This window comes from Ornithorhynchus anatinus, chromosome 16 (assembly GCF_004115215.2).
Source record: "Ornithorhynchus anatinus isolate Pmale09 chromosome 16, mOrnAna1.pri.v4, whole genome shotgun sequence".
NCBI lineage: Eukaryota > Metazoa > Chordata > Mammalia > Monotremata > Ornithorhynchidae > Ornithorhynchus > Ornithorhynchus anatinus.
This window is the reverse complement of record NC_041743.1, coordinates 3,476,920-3,486,966: the sequence shown is the minus strand read 5'-3', so window position 1 is coordinate 3,486,966 and position 10,047 is coordinate 3,476,920. Positions and strand designations below refer to the sequence as shown.

Genomic DNA, 10,047 nt, shown 5'->3' with positions numbered 1-10,047 from the left:
TCACTTAACTTCTCTGGGCCTCAGTTCCCTCATCTGTAAAATGGGGATGAAAACCGTGAGCCTCACGTGGGACAACCTGATGACCCTGGATCTCCCCCAGCGCTTAGAACAGTGCTCTGCACGTAGTAAGCGCTTAACAACTACCAACATTATCATTATTATGAAATAAGCGCTCGCTAAAGACGATGCAATGAAGGAAGCACGGAGATGTTAAGCGGTTCGCCCAGGGTCACAGAGCAGGCAAAGGAGGAGGCCTGGGGGCTGCCGCGCAGGCGCAGTGTCATTTTTGAGTCTATTTATTGCTATTGTTTTTGTTTGTTTTCCCCGATTAGACTGTAAACCCGTCAGTGGGCAGGGGTTGTCTCTATCTGTTGCCGATTTGTACAATCCAAGCGCTTAGTACAGCGCTCCGCACATAGTAAGCGCTCTCTGCCACGTGTCAGCTGTGTGACTGTGGGCGAGTCACTTGCCTCAGTTCCACGCTTGAAGCAGCGTGATTAAGTGGAAAGAGCCCGGGCTTTGGAGTCAGGGCTCACGAGTTCGAATCCCAGCTCTGCCACTTGTCGGCTGGGTGACTGTGGGCGAGTCACTTCACTTCTCTGGGCCTCAGTTCCCTCATCTGTAAAACGGGGATGAAGACTGGGAGCCCCACGTGGGACAACCTGATTCCCCTAGGTCTCCCCCAGCGCTTAGAACAGTGCTCGGCACATAGTAAGCGCTTAACAGATACCAACATTATTATTATTAGTTCCCTCATCTGTAAAATGGGGGTAAACCGTGAGCCTCACGTGGGACAACCTGATGACCCTGGATCTCCCCCAGCGCTTAGAACGGTGCTGTGCACAGAGTAAGCGCTTCACAAATACCAACGTTATCGTTATTATTAAATACTATTGAATGAATGAATGCATTTTTCCAGCGGGGGGGGGGGGGGGAGGCCGCGCATGCGCGGTGGCTGTCCTGTGTTTTGGCGGCCCGTCGAAATGGCCGAGGGCAGCCTGGCCCCGGACGCTTTCGAGCGACAGAAGCAGAGCGTTTTGGCGGCTATCACGCGGGTCAGTCGGTCGAAGCGTATGTACTGAGCGCTGCCCGTGTGCAGAGCGCTTTCCCGAGCGCTTGGGAGAGGACGACGGAACAGACACATCCCCTGCCCACCCTGAACTGACAGTCTAGAGGGGCAGACAGGCAGTAGACATCAATGCGTCCCATCGTATTTTTTGAGCGCCGGTTATGTGCAGGGCACTGTACTGAGCGCTTGGGATGGCCAATTCCCTGCCCGAGGACGGGCTCACACCTGGGCTTCGGAGTCAGAGGTAATGGGTTCGACTCCCGGCTCTGCCACTTGGCAGCTGTGGGACTGTGGGCGAGTCACTTCACTTCTCTGGGCCTCAGTTCCCTCATCTGTAAAATGGGGATTAAGTCTGTGAGCCTCCCGTGGGACGACCCGATGACCCTGTATCTCCCCCAGCGCTTAGAACAGTGCTCGGCACATAGGAAGCGCTTAACAAATACCAACATTATTATTATTATTATGGGGCTGAAGTTCTGGGGGGCCGGGAAGGGGATGCAGCGTGACTCTCAGTGGCCTGGGGGGTCAGAGGTCGTGGGTTCTAATCCTGCCTCCGCCACCTGTCTGCTGTGTGACTTTGGGCCAGTCGCTTCGCTTCTCGGTGCCTTAGTTCCCTCATCTGCGGAATGGGGATTAAGACTGCGAGCCTCCCGTGGGACAACCTGATGGCCTCGTATCTACCCCGGCGCTTAGTGCTCTGCACATAGTAAGCGCTTAATAAATACCAACATGATTATTATTATTACCCCGTTTCTACCCCAGCGCTTAGAACAGTGCTCTGCACATAGTAAGAGCTTAACAAATGCCAACATTATTATTACTAAGCTCTTGGGATGTCCAATTTGGCAACAGATAAAGATCATTCCTGCCCAAGGACGGGCTCGCCGTCTTCACAGATATGGGCTGAAGTTCTGGGGGGCTGGGAAGGGGAAGCAGTGTGGTCGGGGGAAAGAATCCGGGCTTGGGAGTCAGAGGTCGTGGGTTCTAATCCCGGCTCCGCCACCTCTCAGCTGTGTGACTTTGGGCGAGTCGCTTCGCTTCTTCGTGCCTCAGTTGCCTCATCTGTAAAAGGTGGATTAAAACTGTGAGCCCCACGTGGATCAACCCGTTTACCCTGTATCTACCCACCGCTCAGAACAGTGCTCAGCGCATAGTAAGCACTTAACAAATACCACAATTATTATTAAGGGGAGCAACGAAAAGGAAGAAAAGGAAAAGAGGCTTTAGTCAGGGAAGGCCACTAAGGGAAAGCGGCCTGGCTCAGTGGTGCTTGGGAGTAAGAGGTCATGGATTCTAATTCCAGCTCCGCCACTTGTCAGCTGTGTGACTTTGGGCAAGTCACTTCACTTCTCTGTGCCTCGGTGACTTCATCTGAACACTGGGGGTGAAGACGGTGAGCCCCAGGTGGGACAACCTGATCTCCTTGTATTCTCCCCCCCCACAGTGCTTAGAACAGTGCTTCACACATAGTAAGTGCTTAACAAATACCATTATTATTATTAAGGGGGGGGAGAATGGCGGTCTGTCCAATATGAGGAGGGAGGGCGTTCCAGGCCAGTGGCAGGACACGAGTGAGAGGTTGGCGGCCAGATAGATGAGATGGAGGGGCAGCGTTCAGCACATAGTAAGCGCTTAACAAATACCAAAATTATTATTAACGGGAGGAAGCCAGGGCGACGCAGAAGGGAGTGGAAGAAAAGGGGCAGTGAGGAGGTTGGCATTAGAGGGGGCCAGGCGTGCAGGCTGGGATGAAGTAGGAGAGGAGTGAGGTAGCGGGTGAGGGGATTGACTGCTTTCAAGCCGATGGTGAGCACTTTCCGTTCCACGGGGAGGTGGATGAGCAACCACCGAGATGCCCCCGCCGCCCAGGCTCTCTGATGCTTGGGGAGGGAGGGCGGGCCGGCTTCCTCGTGGTCAGTGACCCATCTTCCCCCACAGGACCTGGAAGAGGCGGAGAGACTGATGCAGCAGGTGAACCAGAACCTGGCCGTTTGGGCCGAGAGGACGGGGCAGCCAGAGCAACTGGCGCGGGTGAGGCGGGCCCCGGGGGAGAGACGCCCCATCTTCCTTCCCTCCCTCACTCAAGGGCAACCTTTCCTCACTTCTCCCTCTCTGGTGCCTTTATTATTGTCATCGAGCAGTGGTCCTTCTGAGTATTTGCTGTGTGCGGAGCACTGCGTTAACACCTTATTGTAGCGTTTATCGAGAACTTACTAAGTACCCAGCTTTGCGAATACTGCCCGAAAACAAACAGATGGATTTTAGAGCAAATTAAGCCAAAGTGGTCTTTGGAAGGCCAAATGACTCGACTCAGATGAGCATATTTTGGACACATAACAAGGAGGACTAATTCTATGGAGAAGACGCTAATGCTAGGAAAAGTCCAGGGGAAACGTGGAAGAGGCAGACCGGCAGCTGGATGGACGGAGACCCTAACGAGGATTACGGAAGAACCATTAGGTTTCAGATTGTGGCGGAAGACAAAAATCTATCCATAGAGTCGCTGTGACTCGGAAACGACTCGGCACTTGATAATAGAAATAAGTACCAAGGACCAGGTAATCAGGTTGGACACAGTCCTTGCCCCTCATGGGGACAGGCAGGGAGAGCAAGTCTCTTTTCCCCGTTTCGTAGATGTGGTTGAGAAAACCGGGGCCTTTATGCCCATTTTACAGATTGTGGTATCTGTTAAATGTGTTAAGTGCCAAGCCCTGTACTAAACCCCGGGGTAGATGCAGAGAAATTGGGTCGGACATAGTCTGGGTCCTGCATGAGGTTCAGTCTAAGTAAGAGGGAGGACAGATATTGAGCCCCTGTTTCACAAATGAGGAAACAGGCACAGAGAAGTGAAGTGACCGGCTCGAGGTCCCAGTGGGTGAGTGGCAAACTGGGATTAGAACCCAGGTCTTCTGACTCCCAGGCCACTGGACCATGCTGCTCCAGATGAGGGAACTCAACCCCAGAGAGGTTGTGATCTCCACGAAGTTGCCCAGCAGGGCTGTGGCAGAGCTGGGATTAGAACCCAGGTTTTCGAACTCCCAGCTCCCTCCCTGGTGGTCATCTGCATGGGCAGATGGAGTGGGAAACTGAGGCCGGTTCTCTCCTTTCCTTCAGGTGTGGAGTCACTTCCAGGAACGCATGGCTCTTGTCTCTTTCGCCTCCCAGTCTCTGTCCCGGCTGAGCCAGCCACGCCCTTGAGGCGGAGGGAAGCTACCAGGAGCCGCTTTCCAGAGACGGGGAAAAAGCGGCAGATTCCATCTCACCCTCCCTCCTGGAAATAAAAAATTCTCGTCCTCTCCGTGGTCTTGACCCTGATTGCCGATGAGGTGTTTGCGGATGGACGGGAGTACCCTGTCTGCTCCTTCCTGGTCGGCTCAGTCGGTCAGTGGTATTTATTGAGCGCTTGCTGTGTGCAGAGCACTGGACTGAGCGCGGGGGAGAGTAGAGTATAATGAAGTCGGTAGACGAGATCCATCCCTGCTGTTCTCAGGGAGCAGAAGCAGCAGGGCTCCTAGGTTCTACCCACCTCCTGAGGAGAGAGACCATTCCGTCTCCGGCGTCCGCCTTTTTTTCTGGGGTGCAGTTCTGCATGGTGGCCCGCTTACCGCCTGGTTGTACTGCACCCCGAGTCCCCAACGCACCCACAGACCCCAGATTAGCCAGCCCCGTAGCCCCCCCACTGTCGGGAACTCACACAGCCCAAGAATTCCCTTTCCCGCAACATCAGAAGCCTTCGGCGTCCTGGCGAACTGACCGACCTCCACCCCTTCCGCAGTCCGCTGAGACACGGCTAGGGCCCCCTCCTCCCCCGGCCCCAGGCAGAGGTTCGAGGGGACTGAGAGGAGAGAGGACGGTTTCCTCTCCTAGAGACTGCCCCTTCTCACCAGCTCTCTCCTCTGGCAGGTAAAAACGGAACTTTTCTGGCTGAGGCTGGGTTGGGGGTGGTTTGGGGAGGGCGGAACTACCAGGTCAGCTCCCTTCTCCTGGCCAAGAGTCGGTCTCTGGTACCTCCCGCTGATGGGTCACTCACCGGAATTCCTCTTCCTGGACCAGAGGGGTTGGCCTGGAGCATTCTGATTCGGAAGCCTCTGACCGCAAGTGACCGTCGAGGTGGCCAAATGTGAATCTGAGGCTTTCGTCACCACCAGCTCGGGTAGACCGATGTGGGGGAGACCGAGGCGCAGCACCACCTCGTCCCACTTGGGCAAAGTTACCCTGTCGGGAGAGGCAGTGGCCTGGTGGGCCGGGGGAGGGCAGGGGGACCCACAATTGGACCCTGGAGCCGTGGGCCACCCCAAACCTTCACACAAGGTGCCGAGACGGGCTGAGTTTCTCCTCTTCTTCATCACAAGGTGGAGAGCAGGATGGAGACGTTGTGAAGCAATGCGGTGGAACGGGGGGAATCAGGGAGTCGCAGGAATGGTTGCGTTCCTTGGAGAAGCTTTCCCCAAATCTCATCTATCCCAGTTCCAATACCTCTCCCAACCCATTTTCCTCCCTTCTCCCTCAGTCTTGCTGTCTCTCCCAGCTCGCTCACCCTGCCTCTTTCCACCCGTGTTCCCTGCCTCTCCTGGTTACAGCTGCAGAGGGGGACCAGGGGCAGGGAGGAAGCTGAGGGTCAGAGGTGATGTACTAAAGAGAGAACGGGTGATGGGTGGCCACGATGGCCTGAGCTCCCACACATCCTCCCTGCCCAAACTGGGCCCCGTCCCACTCTGTGCCAAAGTTCTGAGCCACCACAGAGGGCAACTCAAGATGGCAGGAGGTGGAGAGTCTGGGAGACCCCGGAGCCAAGAGATGTCCCTGGGAGGAGAGATGGTCAGTCAGTCATATTTATTGAGCGCTCACTGTGTGCAGAGCACTACTGAGCGCTTGGGAAAGTACGATAAACAGTCCCCTGCCAGATGGCAAGAGGTAGGGGGCAAAAAGGAGGCGAGGGGTCCGAGAGAAGCCACAGGGACACGCTCCACCGCCTGGTTTCTGACCGGCTCCGGCCGGGCCCGAGGGGACAGTCGCCGAACCGTCTTCCGCCTGACCGTCCTTTCGGAGACAGTCAACAGAGGGTGGCGTCACTTGTTGGGCTCCACTCAGGAGCAGGTGGTGAGGCGGGATCCCAGGTAACTAGGTCGATCTCTGGCACTGAAGCTGGGCTCACTTCAAAGCCGCCGCGCTGGGAAGAGAAGCGGTGACCGGGGCGTACCCAGCAACCTCTCTTGGCTGGCGAGGTGAAATTGGGCGGGAAAAAGAAGCGAGGAGGACCGAAGGAACGTCTTAAGGATCCGGTAAGTCAAAACACCAGACGGTGCTGCGTCCCAGCTGAGAATTGGGCGATGGTTACTGCAGAAAAGCAGCGTGGCCTAACGGATAGGGCGCAGGCCTGTGCGTCAAAAGGACCTGGGTCATAATCCCAGCTCTGCCGCTTGTCTCTGCGGGAGTTTGTGCGAGTCGCTTCACTTTTCTGGGCCTCGGTTTCCTCCTCATCTGCGAAATGGGGATTAAGACTGTCCAACACAATTAACTAGTGTCTACCGCAGCGCTCAGAACAGTGTCTGTCGCATAATAAGTGCTTGACAAATATCATTAAAAAAAACAGTAGGCCAGCTAGGTGTATTAGCTAAGAAAAGCTTAGCTTTTTTGCAAAAAAAATGGAGCACCGCTTTTTGAACGATAGCGATGTAAGGATCGTAGAAAAAGGCCGCAAAAGCAAAATGCCACCAGGTACTGAAGACAACTAAATGACAACACAAGAGACGGCTTTGGTATGTGCACGGTGGGGCTGGGAACGTGGGACCCCACATTGACCTTCTCAACCACCCACTCAACGTCTCCGTCTATGGCGTTTTCTTCAAGCAGGCAAAACGGCTAGAAAAGCAGCATGTCCTGCTGGATAGAGCATGGACCTGGGTTCTAATCTCGCCTCCGCCACTTGTCCGAGCAATTCGCTTCGCTTCTCTGTGCCTCAGTTCCCTCAGCCGTAAAATGGGGATTAAGTCTGTGAACCCCACGTGGGACAGGGACTGCGTCCAACTCGATTTGCTTGCATCCGCCCCAGTGCTTAGCCTGGCACATAGTAAGCGCTTAACAAATACCATTATTATTATTATTATTATTATTATAGTAAATAAATACCATGGGAAAAAAAATGACATTACCTGTCCAGAAGGAGCCTGTGCTTCAGTGGAGAGACTATATAAAAACATCGTGAAACTATAAAGGTGTACCAGATACCTAAAATATTATTATTATTACTGGAAAAGGAATAGGGGGGAAATAAGGGAAGAGGTAGGCAAAACCTAGGAGAGGAGCTCAATGGTAAAGAATTAATGAGGGTCAAATGTTCAGTAGAAACCAAATGAGTTATTCATTCAATCATTTATCGAGCGCTTACTGTGTGCGGAGCACTGTACTAAGCGCTTGGCAAGTACAATTCAGCTAGAGACGATCCCTGCTCACAACGGGCTCACAGTCTAGAAGTCTAGAAGTGGATTAGACTGTAAGCCCGTCAGTGGGCAGGGACTGTCTCTATCTGTTACCGATTTGTCCATTCCAAGCGCTTAGTACAGTGCTCTGCACATAGTAAGCGCTCAATAAATACTATTGAATGAATAGAAGCAGGAGTAAGACTCTCCTGGGATATTTGAAACCACCGGCCACTTAAAATTTCATTAAATCTCCGTTGGCAGCGCTTAGCCCAGTGCCTGGCACGTAATAAGCGCTTAACAAATGCCATTGTTATTAGTATCGAGAAGGGAAGAAGTAAAAAAATTTGGAATATGACAAAGGAGCAATTAAATTTATCAATGGTATTTATTGAGTGCACACTATGTGGGGGAGGCAGACAGGTTCCCTGCCCAACAAAACCCTCCCCCCCAAATCACTGACATACACTTAATAACAGCGGGAGAACAAAAATAGAAATATCCTCCTGGCTCCTTCACCAGCTTCCCCTCCAATTCGTAGATTCCCAGGAGTAGGAAGAAGACACCTAAATCAGGAAAGGATGAACGAGAGGCGTTAGAGAGAGAAGCCACGCGAGGCCCTTCATAAACAACAGTGCCTGGCACATAGTAAGCGCTTAACAAATACCATTATTATTTCATTCATTGAGAAGGGAAGAAGTCAAAAAATTTGGAATATGACAAAGGAGCAATTAAATTTATCAATGGTATTTATTGAATGCACACTATGTGGGGGAGGCAGACAGGTTCCCTGCCCAACAAAACCCTCCCCAAAATCACTGTCATACACTTAATAAGAGCGGGAGAAAAAAATAGAACTATCCTCCTGGCTCCTTCACCAGCTTCCCCTCCGATTCTTAGATTCCCAGGAGTAGGAATAAGACACCTGTATCAGGAAAGGATGAACGAGGGGCGTTAGAGAGAGAAGCCACGCGAGGCCCGGCATAAACAGTGCCTGGCACATAGTAAGCGCTTAACAAATATTATTATTATCAATAAACGGAATAACGATTTAAATTCATTTTTGCCAGTTAGAGGCAGCATTGGAAAATACCATATTAGGCTTATTTTCAGGCCTAGAGTCGGAGCAGCCACGTTGGCTCGTTGGTCTAGGGGTATGATTCTCGCTTAGGGTGCGAGAGGTCCCGGGTTCAAATCCCGGACGAGCCCTGTGGTTTTCTTAATTCATTTTTTCCCCCTCTCTCGATGACATTTCATTTTCCAACCCGAGCACGTTTAGGTCTAAACCCTCTGTTCTAAGCTCGCAACCTCGAAGAGGTTGTGATTTTCTAAGCCTGCTGCGTGGGGGTTATACGTGGGGGGGGGGGGGGGGGGGAGATAAGGAAGTCTCTGTCCTTTTCGTGGGATGGTTGGCGTGGTTTGCCCTTTTCATAGGGTTTTTTGGTGGGGTGTTTGAGGGTGAAGGGAGTGTTTGATGGGGGTAGGGGCTGCTCTCCTTCCCCCACCTGCTCCTCCTTGCAGCCTCTCCCCCTTCTGGGGAGGGAGAGGAGGATCTCCTAGATGGGGAAAAATAGATCCTGCTGGAGGAGAGGAGGGGGAAAACGGGGGGAAGAAGAAGGAAAGGGGGAAAAAAAGAAAAAAAAAAAAAAAACCTGGGCTCGTCCGGGATTTGAACCCGGGACCTCTCGCACCCGAAGCGAGAATCATACCCCTAGACCAACGAGCCACCTCCAGCGGGACGGGCCCCAGCAACGCACTTCAGCTTCGCCCCGCCCCTCCCCGCGCCTCACTTCCGCCTCATGGGTGGGGGGGGGGCCCCGCCTCCCCCGAGGCCACGCCCCCTCCGCGCGCCGCCCGGACTGTGCACGCGGCCCTGCTTTGCACACGGCCCTTCGGCCCCCCCCCCCCCGCGCTGCACACGGCCCCTCTGGGGGAGCGGCCCAACGTGGCCTGCGCCCTTGTGGCCTTCTTCACCTGGGGAGGAGCCTCTCCCCTCAAATTATAATAATAATATTGGTATTTGTTAAGCGCTTACTATGTGCAGAGCACTGTTCTAAGCGCTGGGGGAGATGCAGGGTCATCAGGTTGGCCCACGTGAGCCTCACAGTTAATCCCCATTTGACAGATGAGGTCACTGAGGCCCAGAGAAGGCCATTGTGACTTGCCCACAGTCACCCAGCTGACGAGGGGCAGTGGGCCTCGCATGTTTCATCCCCATTTTTACAGATGAGGGAACTGAGGCACGAATAATAATAAAAATAATAATAATAATAATGATGTTGGTGTTTGTTAAGCCCTTCCTATGTGCCGAGCCCTGTTCTGAGCCCTGAGGCAGACACAGGGCAATCAGGTTGTCCCTCGTGGGCCTCGCATTTTTTAATCCCCATTTTTACAGACGAGGGAACTGAGGCATGGAGAATAATAATAATAAAAATAATAATAATAATAATGATGGTATTTGTTAAGCCCTTACTATGTGCCAAGCACTGTCCTAAGCGCTGAGGCAGATACGGGGCAATCAGGTTGTCCCACTTGGGCCTCGCATTTTTGATCCCCATT

The 10,047-nt window shown here is 53.1% G+C and overlaps 2 non-coding genes across 2 annotated transcripts; one reads left to right on the top strand and one right to left on the bottom strand.

Moving 5' to 3' along the window:
- The first annotated feature begins 8,625 nt into the window (after nucleotides 1–8,625).
- On the top strand, nucleotides 8,626–8,697 carry TRNAP-AGG. Its single transcript has one exon. It is a non-coding gene; the product is annotated as a tRNA-Pro (tRNA).
- A 445-nt stretch (nucleotides 8,698–9,142) lies between these two features.
- Nucleotides 9,143–9,214, bottom strand: TRNAP-CGG. The gene has a single exon. It is a non-coding gene; the product is annotated as a tRNA-Pro (tRNA).
- Between the last annotated feature and the right edge of the window lie 833 nt (nucleotides 9,215–10,047).